This window comes from Oncorhynchus clarkii, chromosome 17 (assembly GCF_045791955.1).
Source record: "Oncorhynchus clarkii lewisi isolate Uvic-CL-2024 chromosome 17, UVic_Ocla_1.0, whole genome shotgun sequence".
Taxonomy (NCBI): Eukaryota; Metazoa; Chordata; class Actinopteri; order Salmoniformes; family Salmonidae; genus Oncorhynchus; species Oncorhynchus clarkii.
The window spans coordinates 20,604,825-20,623,554 of NC_092163.1; the positions used below are offsets into that span (position 1 = coordinate 20,604,825).

The following is an 18,730-nucleotide window of genomic DNA, read 5'->3' on the forward strand; positions in this document are numbered from 1 at the left end:
CTGGATGGATGACTGGGTGGATGGATGGGTTTAATTTGATTGGATGGATGGATGGCTGGATGGATGGATGCCTGGGTTTCCATGGAGTGTTGCGGAGGGATGGATGTGGAGGGGAAGGATGGATGTGGAGGGGAAGGATGGATGTGGAGTGGAGTGGAGGGATGGATGTGGAGGGATGGATGTGGAGTAGAGCGGAGGGATGGATGTGGAGTAGAGCAGAGGGATGGATGTGGAGTAGAGCAGAGGGATGGATGTGGAGTAGAGCAGAGGGATGGATGTGGAGTAGAGCAGAGGGATGGATGTGGAGTAGAGCAGAGGGATGGATGTGGAGTAGAGCAGAGGGATGGATGTGGAGTAGAGCAGAGGGATGGATGTGGAGTAGAGCAGAGGGATGGATGTGGAGTAGAGCAGAGGGATGGATGTGGAGTAGAGCAGAGGGATGGATGTGGAGTAGAGCAGAGGGATGGATGTGGAGTAGAGCAGAGGGATGGATGTGGAGTGGAAGGATGGATGGATGGATGTGGAGTGGAAGGATGGAGGGATGGATGTGGAGTAGAGCAGAGGGATGGATGTGGAGTAGAGCAGAGGGATGGATGTGGAGTAGAGCAGAGGGATGGATGTGGAGTAGAGCAGAGGGAAGGATGTGGAGTAGAGCAGAGGGATGGATGTGGAGTGGAAGGATGGATGGATGGATGTGGAGTGGAGGGATGGATGTGGAGTGGAGGGATGGATGTGGAGGGGAAGGATGGATGTGGAGTAGAGCAGAGGGATGGATGTGGAGTAGAGCGGAGGGATGGATGTGGAGTAGAGCAGAGGGATGGATGTGGAGTGGAAGGATGGATGGATGGATGTGGAGTGGAAGGATGGATGTGGAGTGGAGTGGAGGGATGGATGTGGAGGGGAAGGATGGATGTGGAGTAGAGCAGAGGGATGGATGTGGAGTAGAGCGGAGGGATGGATGTGGAGTAGAGCGGAGGGATGGATGTGGAGTAGAGCGGAGGGATGGATGTGGAGTAGAGCAGAGGGATGGATGTGGAGTAGAGCAGAGGGATGGATGTGGAGTAGAGCAGAGGGATGGATGTGGAGTAGAGCAGAGGGATGGATGTGGAGTAGAGCAGAGGGATGGATGTGGAGTAGAGCAGAGGGATGGATGTGGAGTAGAGCAGAGGGATGGATGTGGAGTAGAGCAGAGGGATGGATGTGGAGTAGAGCAGAGGGATGGATGTGGAGTAGAGCAGAGGGATGGATGTGGAGTAGAGCAGAGGGATGGATGTGGAGTAGAGCGGAGGGATGGATGTGGAGTAGAGCGGAGGGATGGATGTGGAGTAGAGCAGAGGGATGGATGTGGAGTAGAGCAGAGGGATGGATGTGGAGTAGAGCAGAGGGATGGATGTGGAGTAGAGCAGAGGGATGGATGTGGAGTAGAGCAGAGGGATGGATGTGGAGTAGAGCAGAGGGATGGATGTGGAGTAGAGCAGAGGGATGGATGTGGAGTAGAGCAGAGGGATGGATGTGGAGTAGAGCAGAGGGATGGATGTGGAGTAGAGCAGAGGGATGGATGTGGAGTAGAGCAGAGGGATGGATGTGGAGTAGAGCAGAGGGATGGATGTGGAGTAGAGCAGAGGGATGGATGTGGAGTAGAGCAGAGGGATGGATGTGGAGTAGAGCAGAGGGATGGATGTGGAGTAGAGCAGAGGGATGGATGTGGAGTAGAGCAGAGGGATGGATGTGGAGTAGAGCAGAGGGATGGATGTGGAGTAGAGCAGAGGGATGGATGTGGAGTAGAGCAGAGGGATGGATGTGGAGTGGAAGGATGGATGGATGGATGTGGAGTGGAAGGATGGATGGATGGATGTGGAGTGGAAGGATGGATGGATGTGGAGTGGAAGGATGGATGGATGTGGAGTAGAGCAGAGGGATGGATGTGGAGTGGAAGGATGGATGGATTGCTGGATTAAGAAAGGGAGAGAGGGAGGAAGTAGCCTTGGGGTAGACAGACATTGGGTTAGCTGTTCAACATCAATGTCCTTCGGGGGAAATTCAAACATAGAAATAGTATATATCTATATTGCTTGAAAAAAAAAATAATTCAAAATGATCTCATGATCTATAGAAAGAGTATGTATTTTAGAATTACCCCAAAGGACATTGATGTTGAGCAACTGACCCAATGTTAGCACATCTCATTTTCAAACCCTCATACGGTATATTACAAGTACATTCTCAACGCAAACTCTCCTTGAAATTCCTTTTGTGAGTTCACTTGAAATTGCACTCAATATCCAACAACCCCCATTCTGACATTTCAATGCACGCTTGATTTCCATTCAAATCTAATTTCTATTGGCTCCAGCACTACTTCTTGTCCAGGGCCATGTTCTGAGTGTTGTTTAGGTCCTCCAGTGGAAAAGTGTGTGGGCGTGATTGGATTGTAATGCAGTATTGTGAGTAAGTGGGGATGATAGTACATGCCGATAGCAGTCTTAGAGGACCTCCCCTAATTGGCCCAGAGTGGAGGTTGGTCACCCTCGACTCCCAGTAAGAGCCCTAATGATTGGATGAGACTGCAGTTACCTGCTCAGAGGAGCCAGACTGATTACAGAGGGATGGATGTGGAGTAGAGCAGAGGGATGGATGTGGAGTAGAGCAGAGGGATGGATGTGGAGTAGAGCAGAGGGATGGATGTGGAGTAGAGCAGAGGGATGGATGTGGAGTAGAGCAGAGGGATGGATGTGGAGTAGAGCAGAGGGATGGATGTGGAGTAGAGCAGAGGGATGGATGTGGAGTGGAAGGATGGATGGATGGATGTGGAGTGGAAGGATGGATGGATGTGGAGTGGAAGGATGGATGGATGTGGAGTAGAGCAGAGGGATGGATGTGGAGTGGAAGGATGGATGGATTGCTGGATTAAGAAAGGGAGAGAGGGAGGAAGTAGCCTTGGGGTAGACAGACATTGGGTTAGCTGTTCAACATCAATGTCCTTCGGGGGAAATTCAAACATAGAAATAGTATATATCTATATTGCTTGAAAAAAAAAATAATTCAAAATGATCTCATGATCTATAGAAAGAGTATGTATTTTAGAATTACCCCAAAGGACATTGATGTTGAGCAACTGACCCAATGTTAGCACATCTCATTTTCAAACCCTCATACGGTATATTACAAGTACATTCTCAACGCAAACTCTCCTTGAAATTCCTTTTGTGAGTTCACTTGAAATTGCACTCAATATCCAACAACCCCCATTCTGACATTTCAATGCACGCTTGATTTCCATTCAAATCTAATTTCTATTGGCTCCAGCACTACTTCTTGTCCAGGGCCATGTTCTGAGTGTTGTTTAGGTCCTCCAGTGGAAAAGTGTGTGGGCGTGATTGGATTGTAATGCAGTATTGTGAGTAAGTGGGGATGATAGTACATGCCGATAGCAGTCTTAGAGGACCTCCCCTAATTGGCCCAGAGTGGAGGTTGGTCACCCTCGACTCCCAGTAAGAGCCCTAATGATTGGATGAGACTGCAGTTACCTGCTCAGAGGAGCCAGACTGATTACAGAGATATAATGGGGATGGAAAGAGAGCAAACACTTGAATGACTGATACCCTACTCTGGCCCAAAATGACCCACCAAACACACCATTATTCTCTCTGTCTCTCTCTCTCCCTTCTTCCCTTTCTCTTTCCATCTATCATTGTATCTCTCCCTCTTTACATCTATCATTGTATCTCTCCCTATCTTTATTTCCACTGCTGTCTCTTATGCGAGGGGATGGGGGATATATTATTGAGTGTGCTTACTGGTAGACCTACAGTAGAAGACTCCTACTGCTACAGACTCCATTGATGTTGGAAAGACCTTTGATCTAAAGTGAATAGAACATAACAGCCACCCCACTTTATCAGGTATTTCAAAGGACGGATTGGCTGCTTGTCAAACTGGATACGTCTCTAATGGTGCCCTATTCCCATTTTACTGCCCTACTTTTGAGTCAACTCTGGTCAAAAGTAGTGGACTACATAGGGAATAGGGCGCCATTTGGGACACTGCCACTGCCTTCCGACTGGAACGGATCGATGATACGCTCAATAGGCAACACACGACCCCTGGTGACCGGATCAACACTCTTTACAATGGCCCTGGTCTGTAAAGCGCTACCGCTAACCACGTCTGCCTCAGGTTTGCACAGCGGTTAGCGCACAATGCTAGCCTCGCAAAGCCTCCCCGTTGGCATAGATCGAGGGTCTTTGGGCCTTTTAAGAAGGGCACACGGTAGCCGGCTAGCCCCGGAGCTGACAGCAGCAGCTGCTACCAACAGCCACGCCGCTGACAGATGAGCTCTGTCGAGGGGAGAGTTAGTGAATGGATCATGGTATTTATATATTGCTATCACGGTCATGGTCAGTGATTCCACAGCTTACGGGACCGTCAATCAACTAGCTGTAAAGGAGGGGTGAGTGGGGGGGGCATGGAGGGCTTGGTGGAAGTCTCTATGAATGGAAGCATCTGATTTATGCTATTCTATTTTATACCCTTTAGTTTAGTTTGAAGTATTCTTCTTCTCTTGTTGTATGACGTGTAATCAACAAGACCATTTTCAGTCTTAAGTTGACAATAACATTCTAGTAAGCTCCTCAAGTCATGAACTTCCTCATCCAGGCATGTTGAATGTATCACTAATGTACAGTATTATAGTGAAAAATTGGAAGATCCCAACCGACCCCAGCAGACTTGCTGACATCAACTGAGCCCCCACCCGCCCCCCTTTTTTGGGGGGATGCCCTGCTGCACCGCCCCGGCAGATGGATAATTAACCAGCGTTGGTTGGCGATGGCAGTGCTAATTAAGCTGCGCTAATTAGGAAACGCTAAGAGAGGAAGTGCATGAGGCCTGCTAATTAGCGACTGGTTCCGACAGTGTGGCGGTGGCGGCGTCGGTTTTCATCTACCTCCCCACTCGGCCTCGACAGCCGTTTGATCAGCTAATGCCCTCGACTCTTTTTGATCTGCGATTCAATGCCGCAGATAGCCCCGCTCATCAGTCACCACACACACACTTACTTGATTTAAGGTAGTCCAATGGAAAACCGACGATGAAAGCCGATACCTCTCATCCAGCAAGCTAGAAACTACACACACCGACACATTTCCCAGAAGAATGCCCCTCATTCTAGCTGCAAATAAAGCTATAGAGAAGAAGAGGGTTAAAAACACTGGTATACATGAGAATCAGAGAAATGGTACACTTAGAAAAAAGGGTTCTTAAAGGGTTCTTTAGCTGTTCCCATGGGAGAACCCGTTTTGGGTTCAGGTAGACATTTTTGGGGTACCATGTAGAATCCTCTGGGGAAAAGGGTTCTACCTGGATCCAAAAATTGTTCTTCAAAGGGTTCTCCTATTGGGACAGCGAAGAACCCTTTTAGGTTCCAGATAGCACCTTTTTTTCCCCAAGAGTGTATGGGAAGAGCCATGGTTCACACAGGATATAGTTGTGGAGATTGCCATCTCATATAGGATCAAACATATTGATGTTTTGCCTGTATTTCTCCCAGTGGTCTCTCCTTGCTTACTGCATGGAAAAATAACCTGAAAAAAGAGCTTTCCCCAGAATGGTGTGTGAGACAGTGATCCATTCATAAAATAAATGGGCTTATGTCCTTGACAAGTGGCCCTTTAAAATACAGCTCAATTTATCCCTGCAGCCTAGTGACTAGCAGCTTGGTGCACCTAGTACAGTGCCATAATATTTTGGTAAGGTTACTGCATGGGGGAGAGCGCTTAATAGGTAAGTGTATTGGCATTTTAATCACGTGTTTGTGCTTCGTAGGTAACAGTGTAATGACATTTTAATCACGTGTTTGTGCTTCGTAGGTAACAGTGTAATGACATTTTAATCACGTGTTTGTGCTTCGTAGGTAACAGTGTAATGACATTTTAATCACGTGTTTGTGCTTCGTAGGTAACAGTGTAATGGCATTTTAATCACGTGTTTGTGCTTCGTAGGTAAGTGTATTGGCATTTTAATTACGTTTGTGCTTCGTAGGTAAGTGTATTGGCATTTTAATCACGTTTGTGCTTTGTAGGTAACAGTGTATTGGCATTTTAATCACGTTTGTGCTTCGTAGGTAACAGTGTATTGGCATTTTAATCACGTTTGTGCTTTGTAGGTAACAGTGTATTGGCATTTTAATCACATTTGTGCTTCGTAGGTAACAGTGTATTGGCATTTTAATCACATTTGTGCTTCGTAGGTAACAGTGTATTGGCATTTTAATCACATTTGTGCTTCGTAGGTAACAGTGTATTGGCATTTTAATCACATTTGTGCTTCGTAGGTAACAGTGTATTGGCATTTTAATCACGTTTGTGCTTCGTAGGTAACAGTGTATTGGCATTTTAATCACATTTGTGCTTCGTAGGTAACAGTGTAATGACATTTTAATCACGTGTTTGTGCTTCGTAGGTAACAGTGTATTGGCATTTTAATCACATTTGTGCTTCGTAGGTAACAGTGTATTGGCATTTTAATCACGTGTTTGTGCTTCGTAGGTAACAGTGTAATGACATTTTAATCACGTGTTTGTGCTTCGTAGGTAAGTGTATTGGCATTTTAATTACGTTTGTGCTTCGTAGGTAAGTGTATTGGCATTTTAATCACGTTTGTGCTTTGTAGGTAACAGTGTATTGGCATTTTAATCACGTTTGTGCTTCGTAGGTAACAGTGTATTGGCATTTTAATCACATTTGTGCTTCGTAGGTAACAGTGTATTGGCATTTTAATCACATTTGTGCTTCGTAGGTGACAGTGTATTGGCATTTTAATCACGTTTGTGCTTCGTAGGTGACAGTGTATTGGCATTTTAATCACGTTTGTGCTTCGTAGGTAACAGTGTATTGGCATTTTAATCACATTTGTGCTTCGTAGGTAACAGTGTATTGACATTTTAATCACATTTGTGCTTCGTAGGTAACAGTGTATTGACATTTTAATCACATTTGTGCTTCGTAGGTGACAGTGTATTGGCATTTTAATCACGTTTGTGCTTCGTAGGTAACAGTGTAATGACATTTTAATCACGTGTTTGTGCTTCGTAGGTAACAGTGTAATGACATTTTAATCACGTGTTTGTGCTTCGTAGGTAACAGTGTAATGACATTTTAATCACGTGTTTGTGCTTCGTAGGTAACAGTGTAATGGCATTTTAATCACGTGTTTGTGCTTCGTAGGTAAGTGTATTGGCATTTTAATTACGTTTGTGCTTCGTAGGTAAGTGTATTGGCATTTTAATCACGTTTGTGCTTTGTAGGTAACAGTGTATTGGCATTTTAATCACGTTTGTGCTTCGTAGGTAACAGTGTATTGGCATTTTAATCACGTTTGTGCTTTGTAGGTAACAGTGTATTGGCATTTTAATCACATTTGTGCTTCGTAGGTAACAGTGTATTGGCATTTTAATCACATTTGTGCTTCGTAGGTAACAGTGTATTGGCATTTTAATCACATTTGTGCTTCGTAGGTAACAGTGTATTGGCATTTTAATCACATTTGTGCTTCGTAGGTAACAGTGTATTGGCATTTTAATCACATTTGTGCTTCGTAGGTAACAGTGTATTGGCATTTTAATCACGTTTGTGCTTCGTAGGTAACAGTGTATTGGCATTTTAATCACATTTGTGCTTCGTAGGTAACAGTGTATTGGCATTTTAATCACGTTTGTGCTTCGTAGGTAACAGTGTATTGGCATTTTAATCACATTTGTGCTTTGTAGGTAACAGTGTATTGGCATTTTAATCACGTTTGTGCTTCGTAGGTGACAGTGTATTGGCATTTTAATCACGTTTGTGCTTCGTAGGTGACAATGTATTGGCATTTTAATCACATTTGTGCTTCGTAGGTGACAGTGTATTGGCATTTTAATCACGTTTGTGCTTCGTAGGTGACAGTGTATTGGCATTTTAATCACGTTTGTGCTTCGTAGGTAACAGTGTATTGGCATTTTAATCACATTTGTGCTTCGTAGGTAACAGTGTATTGACATTTTAATCACATTTGTGCTTCGTAGGTAACAGTGTATTGACATTTTAATCACATTTGTGCTTCGTAGGTGACAGTGTATTGGCATTTTAATCACGTTTGTGCTTCGTAGGTAACAGTGTAATGACATTTTAATCACGTGTTTGTGCTTCGTAGGTAACAGTGTAATGACATTTTAATCACGTGTTTGTGCTTCGTAGGTAACAGTGTAATGACATTTTAATCACGTGTTTGTGCTTCGTAGGTAACAGTGTAATGGCATTTTAATCACGTGTTTGTGCTTCGTAGGTAAGTGTATTGGCATTTTAATTACGTTTGTGCTTCGTAGGTAAGTGTATTGGCATTTTAATCACGTTTGTGCTTTGTAGGTAACAGTGTATTGGCATTTTAATCACGTTTGTGCTTCGTAGGTAACAGTGTATTGGCATTTTAATCACGTTTGTGCTTTGTAGGTAACAGTGTATTGGCATTTTAATCACATTTGTGCTTCGTAGGTAACAGTGTATTGGCATTTTAATCACATTTGTGCTTCGTAGGTAACAGTGTATTGGCATTTTAATCACATTTGTGCTTCGTAGGTAACAGTGTATTGGCATTTTAATCACATTTGTGCTTCGTAGGTAACAGTGTATTGGCATTTTAATCACATTTGTGCTTCGTAGGTAACAGTGTATTGGCATTTTAATCACGTTTGTGCTTCGTAGGTAACAGTGTATTGGCATTTTAATCACATTTGTGCTTCGTAGGTAACAGTGTAATGACATTTTAATCACGTGTTTGTGCTTCGTAGGTAACAGTGTATTGGCATTTTAATCACATTTGTGCTTCGTAGGTAACAGTGTATTGGCATTTTAATCACGTGTTTGTGCTTCGTAGGTAACAGTGTAATGACATTTTAATCACGTGTTTGTGCTTCGTAGGTAAGTGTATTGGCATTTTAATTACGTTTGTGCTTCGTAGGTAAGTGTATTGGCATTTTAATCACGTTTGTGCTTTGTAGGTAACAGTGTATTGGCATTTTAATCACGTTTGTGCTTCGTAGGTAACAGTGTATTGGCATTTTAATCACATTTGTGCTTCGTAGGTAACAGTGTATTGGCATTTTAATCACGTTTGTGCTTCGTAGGTAACAGTGTATTGGCATTTTAATCACATTTGTGCTTCGTAGGTAACAGTGTATTGGCATTTTAATCACGTTTGTGCTTTGTAGGTAACAGTGTATTGGCATTTTAATCACGTTTGTGCTTCGTAGGTAACAGTGTATTGGCATTTTAATCACATTTGTGCTTCGTAGGTAACAGTGTATTGGCATTTTAATCACGTTTGTGCTTCGTAGGTAAGTGTATTGGCATTTTAATCACGTTTGTGCTTTGTAGGTAACAGTGTATTGGCATTTTAATCACGTTTGTGCTTCGTAGGTGACAGTGTATTGGCATTTTAATCACGTTTGTGCTTCGTAGGTGACAATGTATTGGCATTTTAATCACATTTGTGCTTCGTAGGTGACAGTGTATTGGCATTTTAATCACGTTTGTGCTTCGTAGGTGACAGTGTATTGGCATTTTAATCACGTTTGTGCTTCGTAGGTAACAGTGTATTGGCATTTTAATCACATTTGTGCTTCGTAGGTAACAGTGTATTGACATTTTAATCACATTTGTGCTTCGTAGGTAACAGTGTATTGACATTTTAATCACATTTGTGCTTCGTAGGTGACAGTGTATTGGCATTTTAATCACGTGTTTTTTTAGGAATATATAAGAATAAAGCCATGTGGCTGCAGGCTAGAACTGTAGGCCTGCTACTGCACAACAGACACGTCTTCACTGCGCAGAGATGAACAGAGTGAAGAAGAAAATAGACAACCATGTTGTTTATTAAAAAAATTAAAGCCCTTCTGATGTGATCAGATGTTTTTCCACTGTTGATTGCCTGCATTTTAAATAGTTTTTTTGCCTCCTGGGTCCTTTGGCCTATTCAGTATGACCAAGTAATTTTTATCAATGCGTCACCATCATCATCTGGAGGTTGTGTTTGTATGTACTTTCATTTCCCCTAAAAGAACGGCCAATCACTGTTTTTAATCTTCACTATTACTCAAATTTTCTCAGAGTGAGAGCTCTTTTTATTCCCTTATAGTAAATTGTCCGGAGATTGGCCCTCTCGTCTTTGCAGCTTAACGGTAGACTCAGCGGGATAACGTTGCCATGAGCAGCACCGTAGATATTGCGAGATGCCAGACTCTCACACAGTCACACACACAGCATCTGCGCATTTGCACAGGCTCCCTTCACGTTGTCACAGTGTGGTAGCAACGGGAGCGAAACGGCGGAGAAGTTTAGCTTCGCGCTTCAACGCTCTTAGTTGACACACTACTGCTGTTTTACTTTGTACATCAACGTCATATTGCAGAGTCTACCTTTTAAGTACTCTTTGATTGTCTATATAAGCCATGAAATGTTAATATACTCTTATAGCTGCTCTGGTCCCCCTATAAGATTTTTTCCATAGTAGCTACAGTACCTAGAGAAAGTATTCACTCCCTGTGACTTATTCCACATTGTGTTGTGTTACCGCCTGAATTCAAAATGGATGAAATAGATGTTTTTCTCTCAACCATCTTTTATTATTTATTACAACAGAAACACAGAAATGTATCATTTACACAAGTGTTCACACCCCTGAGTCGATATTTGTTAGAATGACCTTTGGCAGCGATTACAGCTGTGAGTCTTTCTGGATAAGTCCTGTAAGAGCTTTGTACAGCTGGATTGTACAATTTTTGCACATTAGTCTTCAAAAAAATCTTCAAGCTCTGTCAAGTTGGTTGTTGATCATCGCTAGACAGCCATTTTCAAGTCTTACAATAGATTTTCAAGACGATTTTAAGTCAAAACAGTAACTATGCCACTCAGTCGTTTTGGTGAGCAAGTCCAGTGTATATTTGGCCTTGTGTTTTAGGTTATTTTCCTGCTGAAATGTCCATTTGTCTCCCAGTGTCTGTTGGAAAGCAGACTGAACCAGGTTTTTCTCTAGGATTTTGCCTGTGCTTAGCTCTATTTTGTTTATTTTTATCCCAAAAAACGACAGTACCTAGTCCTTGCCGATGACAAGCATACCCATAACATAGTGCAGCCACCACCATGCTTGAAAATATGAAGTGGTACTCAGTGACGATAGATTTTCCCCAAACATTTTCCCCCTTTGTATTTTTTTTTCTCACCTCATTTGCTCACATTGTATAATTGACTGTATGTTTGTTTTACTCCATGTGTAACTCTGTGTTGTATGTGTCAAACTGCTTTGCTTTATCTTGGCCTGTTCGCAATTGAAAATGAGAACTTGTTCTCAACTTGCCTACCTGGTTAAATAAAGGTGAAATAAAAAATAAAATAAAAAGTATTCAGAACATAAAGTTCATTTATTTGCCACATTTCTTGCAGTTTTACTTTAGTACCTTATTGCAAACAGGGTGCATGCCTTGGAATATGTTTATTCTGTGCACTCCTTCTGTACCGTTCCTTCTTTTCACTGTCATTTAGGTTAGTATTGTGGGGTAACTACAATGTTGTTGGTCCGAGGCTTGCCGGCTACCGTGAGCCCTTCTTAAACGACCCAAATAGTCTGGGTAGACATATTATTGAACACAGAGTGAGTTCATGCAGTTTGTGACTTGTTAAGCAAATGTTTACACCTGGACTTATTTTGTCTTGCCATAACAAAGGGATTGAATACTTATTGACTTAAAATGTCTAAAAACAGAATTCCACTTTGACATTGTGAGTTATTCTGTGTAGATCAGTGACACAAAATCTCAATTGAATCCATTTTAATCCCACCCTGTAACACAACAAAATGTGGGAAAAGTCAAGGTGTGTAGCTGAATCGGGTGTGTTATACTGTTAGGTCTGGTCCAAAACCATGCATACCCAGTAGTTCCCCAGGATGAGAGTAGGCATAATGGGTTAAGTCCAATTCGGGAGCAGGTCAGATTTGATGATCCTAGCTCACTGTGTCTCTTTACTAGATGATGTAATGCTGTCACCTACCTCCGTGCTCCACACACACACACACACACACACACACACACACACACAACTTAATTGCCTGGTTGGTCTGGGTCGCGCCCACACTTCTCTCCAGCCTCTCGCATTAACTTACGGAGGAGAGGACCACGTCCAAGAGCAAACCAGGCACCGATTTGCTAAAAAGAAAAACACTAAGTTAGCATGCAAATTGATTTTTAATATTTGTTTTTCATTAATGTGTTTGCCATTGTGCGATATAATCTCGAGTAGCCATCGATTGCAGCCATAGATCGATTTTGCCCATCAATCTCAATTAAGAACCAATTTGTTCGCTACTTTGCCCAGCCAAGATCCATGCTGATGTTGTTACTCCATCTAGCTGTAATGACTTTTTCCCTGTACAAACCAGTCAATCATCTCCTATAACCCTGTAACCTGTTACCCCAGAATGCTATGCTAAATGCTACGCTAATGCAGGGTTTCCCAAACTCCTGGGTGCACGACACAGCTGATTCAAAGCTGGATGATAAGTTGGTTATTTGAATCAGTCCCACAATCCACATTCCCCACCATCCTCTGGTCAGATGTACTCGTTTAGAGGTAATACGGCCAAAGTCTGGGACATCGGGTCTCTCCCCAGTGACCATTTATTTAGTGCCTTGCATATCTGTCACGGGGAATTGATAACACGCACCTGAATGACAAAAGCTTGCTGATATACAGTCATATTAAAAGCTTGCTAATTTATATCCACAATGAGGATTTAACAGTCTCTCCTTATAACTTTCCTCTAGGCGTCCTGTGAATTATCTTGTGAAGTGAAATCCTAACCCAGTCTGCAAGCGTTTTGTTTACCCATGCTAACCTACGTGACCAGAGATGAAAAACAATAGATAAAGTCCTCTACAGCTGAACTCTCCTCCCCTCCTCTTATTCGTTCCTTGGAAGGAGAGAACAAGGCAATGGATGGAACACAAGTGGATAATCCTTCAGGATCAGATATGCGTGGGTGGACATGAGTAACTGCAGCTGGCGCGACAACCCTTTCTCTCTCTCTGCCTGCGTCTCTGTCTTGCTGTCTCTCTCGCTCCCTCTCCTTTTAACCAGACCGGTCTGCTTCGCCGAAAACACAGTGCGGACAGCTAATTAGGGAGTGTTTGCCGTGTGTGCGTGTGAGAGTGAGAAGCAGGAGACGACAATGCAATTAAAATACAAACACTCACTCAGACACTTTTATTCCGGGGCTTTAATGTATCATCCAACACGACAAGGGGATGGAGTGGGATGAAGGTGGGAAATTGAAGCGATTTTGAAGGGGTGTGCGCCAAGGTGCCCAGTTAATTCCAACTGTAATGTGAGACAGCTGGGGAGCTGGAGAGATGAGACGCCGACCATACCGGTCCCCTATCGCAGGCGTTTTGCTGATATCGTTCATTGCAATAAGTAGCCTATACTAGAGAAATGTGAAGTTTGAAATTAAATAACTTTGCTAATATGTGCGGTTGTTAATAACAGGACAATTGATGGCTCCAACCATCAAGGTAGTAGTAGTAGTAGTTTAAAGGATCATTAAACAAACTGTGGTGCACAGTAATGTTATAAACGTATTGTTCTATTTAACGTTATCTCATCAATTCAGGCAATTTATCTTGATATAGATATTCGTCGATATCACTCAGCTCTATTTGAGTGTACAAGAGTCCTCAGGCCAGACCAGGTGTCACTGTGCCACAAGGATAAATTACAGAGTGAATCACATCGTTACCTCCCTGCTTAGCTCTCGATCACCCATCAAAAAGACACATAGCATCGTTCCCTTGCTCTCCCTCTTCTTTCATTAAGTGTGTTCCCTTTTTGGCAGACAGTGTACGATTGTGTCTCAAGGAACTGAGGAGATATTTTTGGCTGCGTTTCCCGAGCTTCATTCAGCGGGAGCATACGTTTATCCCCACTTTCCTGGAAAAGAGAGCAGCGCTCCGAGACGTTTCTAATTTTATAAACAGCCAGGTGTTCACATCAAATGGAATTCATTGCAAAGGGGTAGTCTGGATGGGGTTCTCAATGCAAATCCACTTCAAATTGAATTGAACTCTCTAAAAGAGGTGTATGGCTGAAATAGAGGGAGGGAAACATTGTTGAATGCATGGGCAGTAAAAATTAATCCATGCAGTTTGAGTACTGAGGCATAGTCCTAGTCATGGCATATTGACAATTAAATTCGGGTGACGCTTCGGCTGTGAGTGAGTGACACACAGTTGGCATTATACTCCAATTGAGTATGGATTATGAGTAGGGAGTGTGATGCGTGCCGCTAATGAATATCGATCAGATTTTCCGTACTTTCAATGTGCCATTTTTCATAAAATTAGTAACACGTGTACACACACACATGCAACTTTCAATGCACTCCCTTCCATGATGCTGATACGCTATTTACATCAGGCCTCCAACCACGTCACATAACAACTTGATCTCAGTTTTCTATGCTATTGCAATGCCATGATCCATCTGGCATCGCCTCTATCCAGCACAGGCTACAGAAAGAGATGACAACTCCCTACTGTATTTACATTTGTGCTTTGTTTCGTCAGGAGATTATGTGCAAGATAGGACATGCGACTTTACTTACCTTCTCCCATATTTGTCCAAGGTAGAGAGATTGTGCCACCTGTTTACTTTAGAAATTGCCCCAAAGGGAGATTCAGTCGAGCGATAGCTGGAATGGTTTTCTCATCTATAAAACATTGCAGTATTGAAAAACGAAACGACCTGCGAGCAAGAAACTTAGTTCATAAATGTGACAGGCAAGCCAATGGAATTAGGTTAGGTTGAAACGAATGACTGCATCATTGACGCAACTGACTGCAACGTGTAAACGTGAATGTTGTCACCATAGAGATCCTATTAAGTCCCTTAGTATTCGAATTCCTAATTCTACGTTATAACATTACGCTTCAGAGTTTAAAGGCATGCATTACACTGTTTCATATCATAGTTCAACAGCAAAGTAAGCTGTCAAATTAGACATTTCCCTTTATAGGTTAAGTATAAGTATTCAGACCCCTTGACTTTTTCCAGATTTTGTTACTTTACTGCCTTAAAATTACACACAATACCCCATAATGACAATGTGAAAACCCGTTTTTAGAAATGTTTAAACAGAAATAATTTATAGGTCCCACAGTTGACAGTGCATGTCAGAGCAAAAACTAAGCCATGAAGTTGAAGGAATTATCCGTAGCGCTCCGAGACAGGATTGTGTCGAGGCACAGATCTGGAGAAGGGCCTTGGTCAGGAAGGTGACCAAGAACCCGATGGTCATTCTGACAGAACTCCAGAGTTCTTCTGTGGAGAAGGGAGAATCTTACAGAAGGACAACCATCTCTGCAGCATTCCACCAATCAGGCCTTTATGGTAAAAACCTGTTTTTGATTTCTCAAAAAGATTGATGAGGAAAAAACCAAACCATTTAATCAATTTTAAAATAAGGCTGTAATGTAACAAAATGTGGAAAAATTCAAGGGGTCAGAATACTTTCCGAATGCACTGTAGGTCACTTTCAAACCACATACTGAGGAGACCATTCCCTTTTTAGAGTAAGTGCTTCCGTAGATTATTATGCTCCTGTTATACACACTGGACATGCCTTGGTAGTACCCAACTTGCTAATGACCATCAGGTCGCTAACGGCCTGGTACTCTAACCACTCTGACATCACTGCAAATGCAATCAAAAATCACATCAAACATCCTCAAAGAAGAATCATGTTTTTAAAACTCACCTCACTGTGATCAATTTGAAGAAAGAAGTCCAACAGCAGGTTGAAAGTGAGTGTGAAGAGTGGTCATTGTGGAGGTTGTTTCAAAGCCTAACACAACAACATGGACAGTGCTTTCTAAGGTGATGATTCATTCAAAACACCCATACATATAATAGGGATTATGCATGAACCCAATGATTGTGCTGTTATTCAATACATAGCCTATGCATGGCAGAAATGCATCAAACTAAACTGATATAAGATGTATTTGGTGCATAAATTGGTCTAGTCTCTTCTCCAAAATTAAACAAATTTGAGTAATGGCCTTTGAGTGTGGGCTGTTTCATGCATACCGGATGGACTGGTTAGGCTACCTTATGCTAAGCTCCAACATTTCTATCCACAAGTCTGGGAGAGAATGTATAGCGCTAAGCTCATTGAATGTGCAGGGCAATTTTGAATCGCCTAGTAATAGGGAATTTTAATTATTAATTGGGTGACACATTACCTTTTAGCTATACAGAATATCTCACCACCACTCATTTCCATCTCCTCCTCTTTCTCCTTTATTCATTTATCGAGTGTGCAGAGGTGCTGAAATATGTTTCTAGCACCTTTTCCCAAATGATCCCTTTTATGCTCAACATGCTAAATGAACAAGGCTACAGCCTATGGCATGGAGCATCGCCAGATAACATACAGCAGGTCAACTCATATTCGGTTCTTCTGAAATACATTTTCTTCATATAATAACGTTTCTTTAGACCGAACTGAAATAAACTGTGGATTTATTGTGGTGGGGTATGTTCAATTGATTTATTATACTCTTTTAAAAGTACATGTTGCAAAGGCGCACATCAGCAGCTTGTAGGCGTTGAGGCCCGGAGATACTGAATGTGTTTATGCTAATTAACGGTCAATTACCGTGGGCCCGGCACTCTTTTGCATGACCGTAACCGGCTGACACAGTTTCGTGACCGCCACAGCCTGTAGGTAATGACATAGATTTTCTCCATGTCGAGCCGCCCCATCTCATCTTCTTCTTTGCCATATCACTATCTCGTGATCTCTTTAATGCCGTTATTATCCACATCTCTTTGAACATCGTAATTGACTTCACTTCTATCTTTTTTTATACGGTTTTATTGATTTATTCCTGTTATTACACTCTTACGATGCAATGGGCAATAGATTTACAATAGATTTCATTTCCAGCGAAGCTCGGTACACTCTGTTCTGACCGGCCCCTGTAGGACTAACTCTGTTATTTATGACTTCCTGTTCTCGGTGGATATCGAAGTGAGTCCTTATGATAATTGCCGCGATTTGACTATCCAAACTCCAGACCGGACAAGGATCTGATGAGGTGTTGCGTCTCGTAAAGCTGTACCGTTGGCCTGATTCTAAATAGGGGCTGTTGACCCCGCTATGTAAATATATGGTCACGTTTGGAGATTATAACACAAAACCAGACACCATAGTGAAGCTGTTCATACTCTACAGGTTGTACTATTGCTCCAGGGAGTCTACCATGCTCTACCATACTGAACTATGATAGGCTGCAATACTGTTTGTAGGAGTGACCGATAAAGAGAGACGTTTTCTCTCCTTCTGATCTCTTACACTTGCTTAGACCTTTTTATCTTTGTTCACCATGCTCCTTAAGGGCACCACTCCTATTTGATCTTGGACATATTATCCTATTTGATCTTAGAGGTATATTACATTGGCACTCGATGCTCTTTGGGCCTCAATAACGCTCCGGCCCTGGTCTGGGATCAGTTTCACAGCACACCTATCCAGGTGTTGCAGATGGCTGCTGGAGGGCTGTATACCGACTTCGTAGCTTTCCTTGACGATCCAGTGATAAGCAGGGAGAGATAATCATGTCAGAAGATAATATGGTGTCAGAAGTCTACTGTTTTGATACACACATGGCTCATTGTAGAGGGAAACAAGGAAAATATGCCCAACGCTCTGTGTCAGTCAACCGTGGCCTGCAAGTCTGAAAGATAGTGTCAAAGGTTGTTAAAATTACTACTCCTTCGAGCTCTTCGTATCCTATTATGACTCATGTTGTCATGTTATACCAATGACCGTAGTAACCAACCATTCACTAAGGATTGTTTGGGTATTTTCTCCTTCGGAAAAGTAGTGTAGTTGGATGAAGTTGCCCGTATACACTGCTCTAAGATCAGTGTTTTATTTTCTCCCTCCAATTGTTGAAGTTCCAGTTTGAGGAGTGAAAGCTGATCCTAGATCTGTGTCTAAGGCCAACTTCTACTCTGAACACCCGGGGTACTGACGTCAGTTCATACATGTTATTTTATAATGATATACATTACTAGAACATGTCTGCAACTCTAGTGAAACCCCAAGTCAACATCGGTGTATAATATCTATCCTTGACTTTTCTGACATCATCTGCTAGTCATCCAATCAGTTTCTCACCTACTCTCTTTGAAGCAGATTGATATACTGTGATTCTCCATTAAAACCAAAAGAAATTCACAATGTATACCAAATCGTTAATAGTGTATAAGACTGATTTAAAATGCACCAGCATCGCCTGGAGGACGGGGTTGTGTATTAGCCAGGTACTGAACTGATACATGAAGGCCATGGTCTGTTGCTCTTTGCCTCACACAAACCAATTACGGAGTGACACATTTTCGCCCAACAGTTGTAGACTGTTTTTGCTGCTATTACCAGTTCGGAATATAATGTTGCGTACACTACTGCTACAAAGTCACTGTTGCATTTCTTTGTTTGTCGCAGTACAGTGCCTTCAGAAACCCCTTAATAAATATTCAACCCCTTTATGTCAATCCTAAATCAATTTTCCAAATGTTCTTCCACTTTGACATTAGAGTATTTTGTGTAGATCGTAGACCAAACATGACCGTTAAAT

The 18,730-nt window shown here is 42.4% G+C and overlaps 1 protein-coding gene across 2 annotated transcripts in view; it reads left to right on the forward strand.

Moving 5' to 3' along the window:
* The window catches only part of LOC139370490 (protein kinase C alpha type), a 215,526-nt gene that overhangs the window by 108,076 nt on the left and 88,720 nt on the right, over window positions 1–18,730 (forward strand). The gene's annotated exons all lie outside the window — the stretch shown is intronic.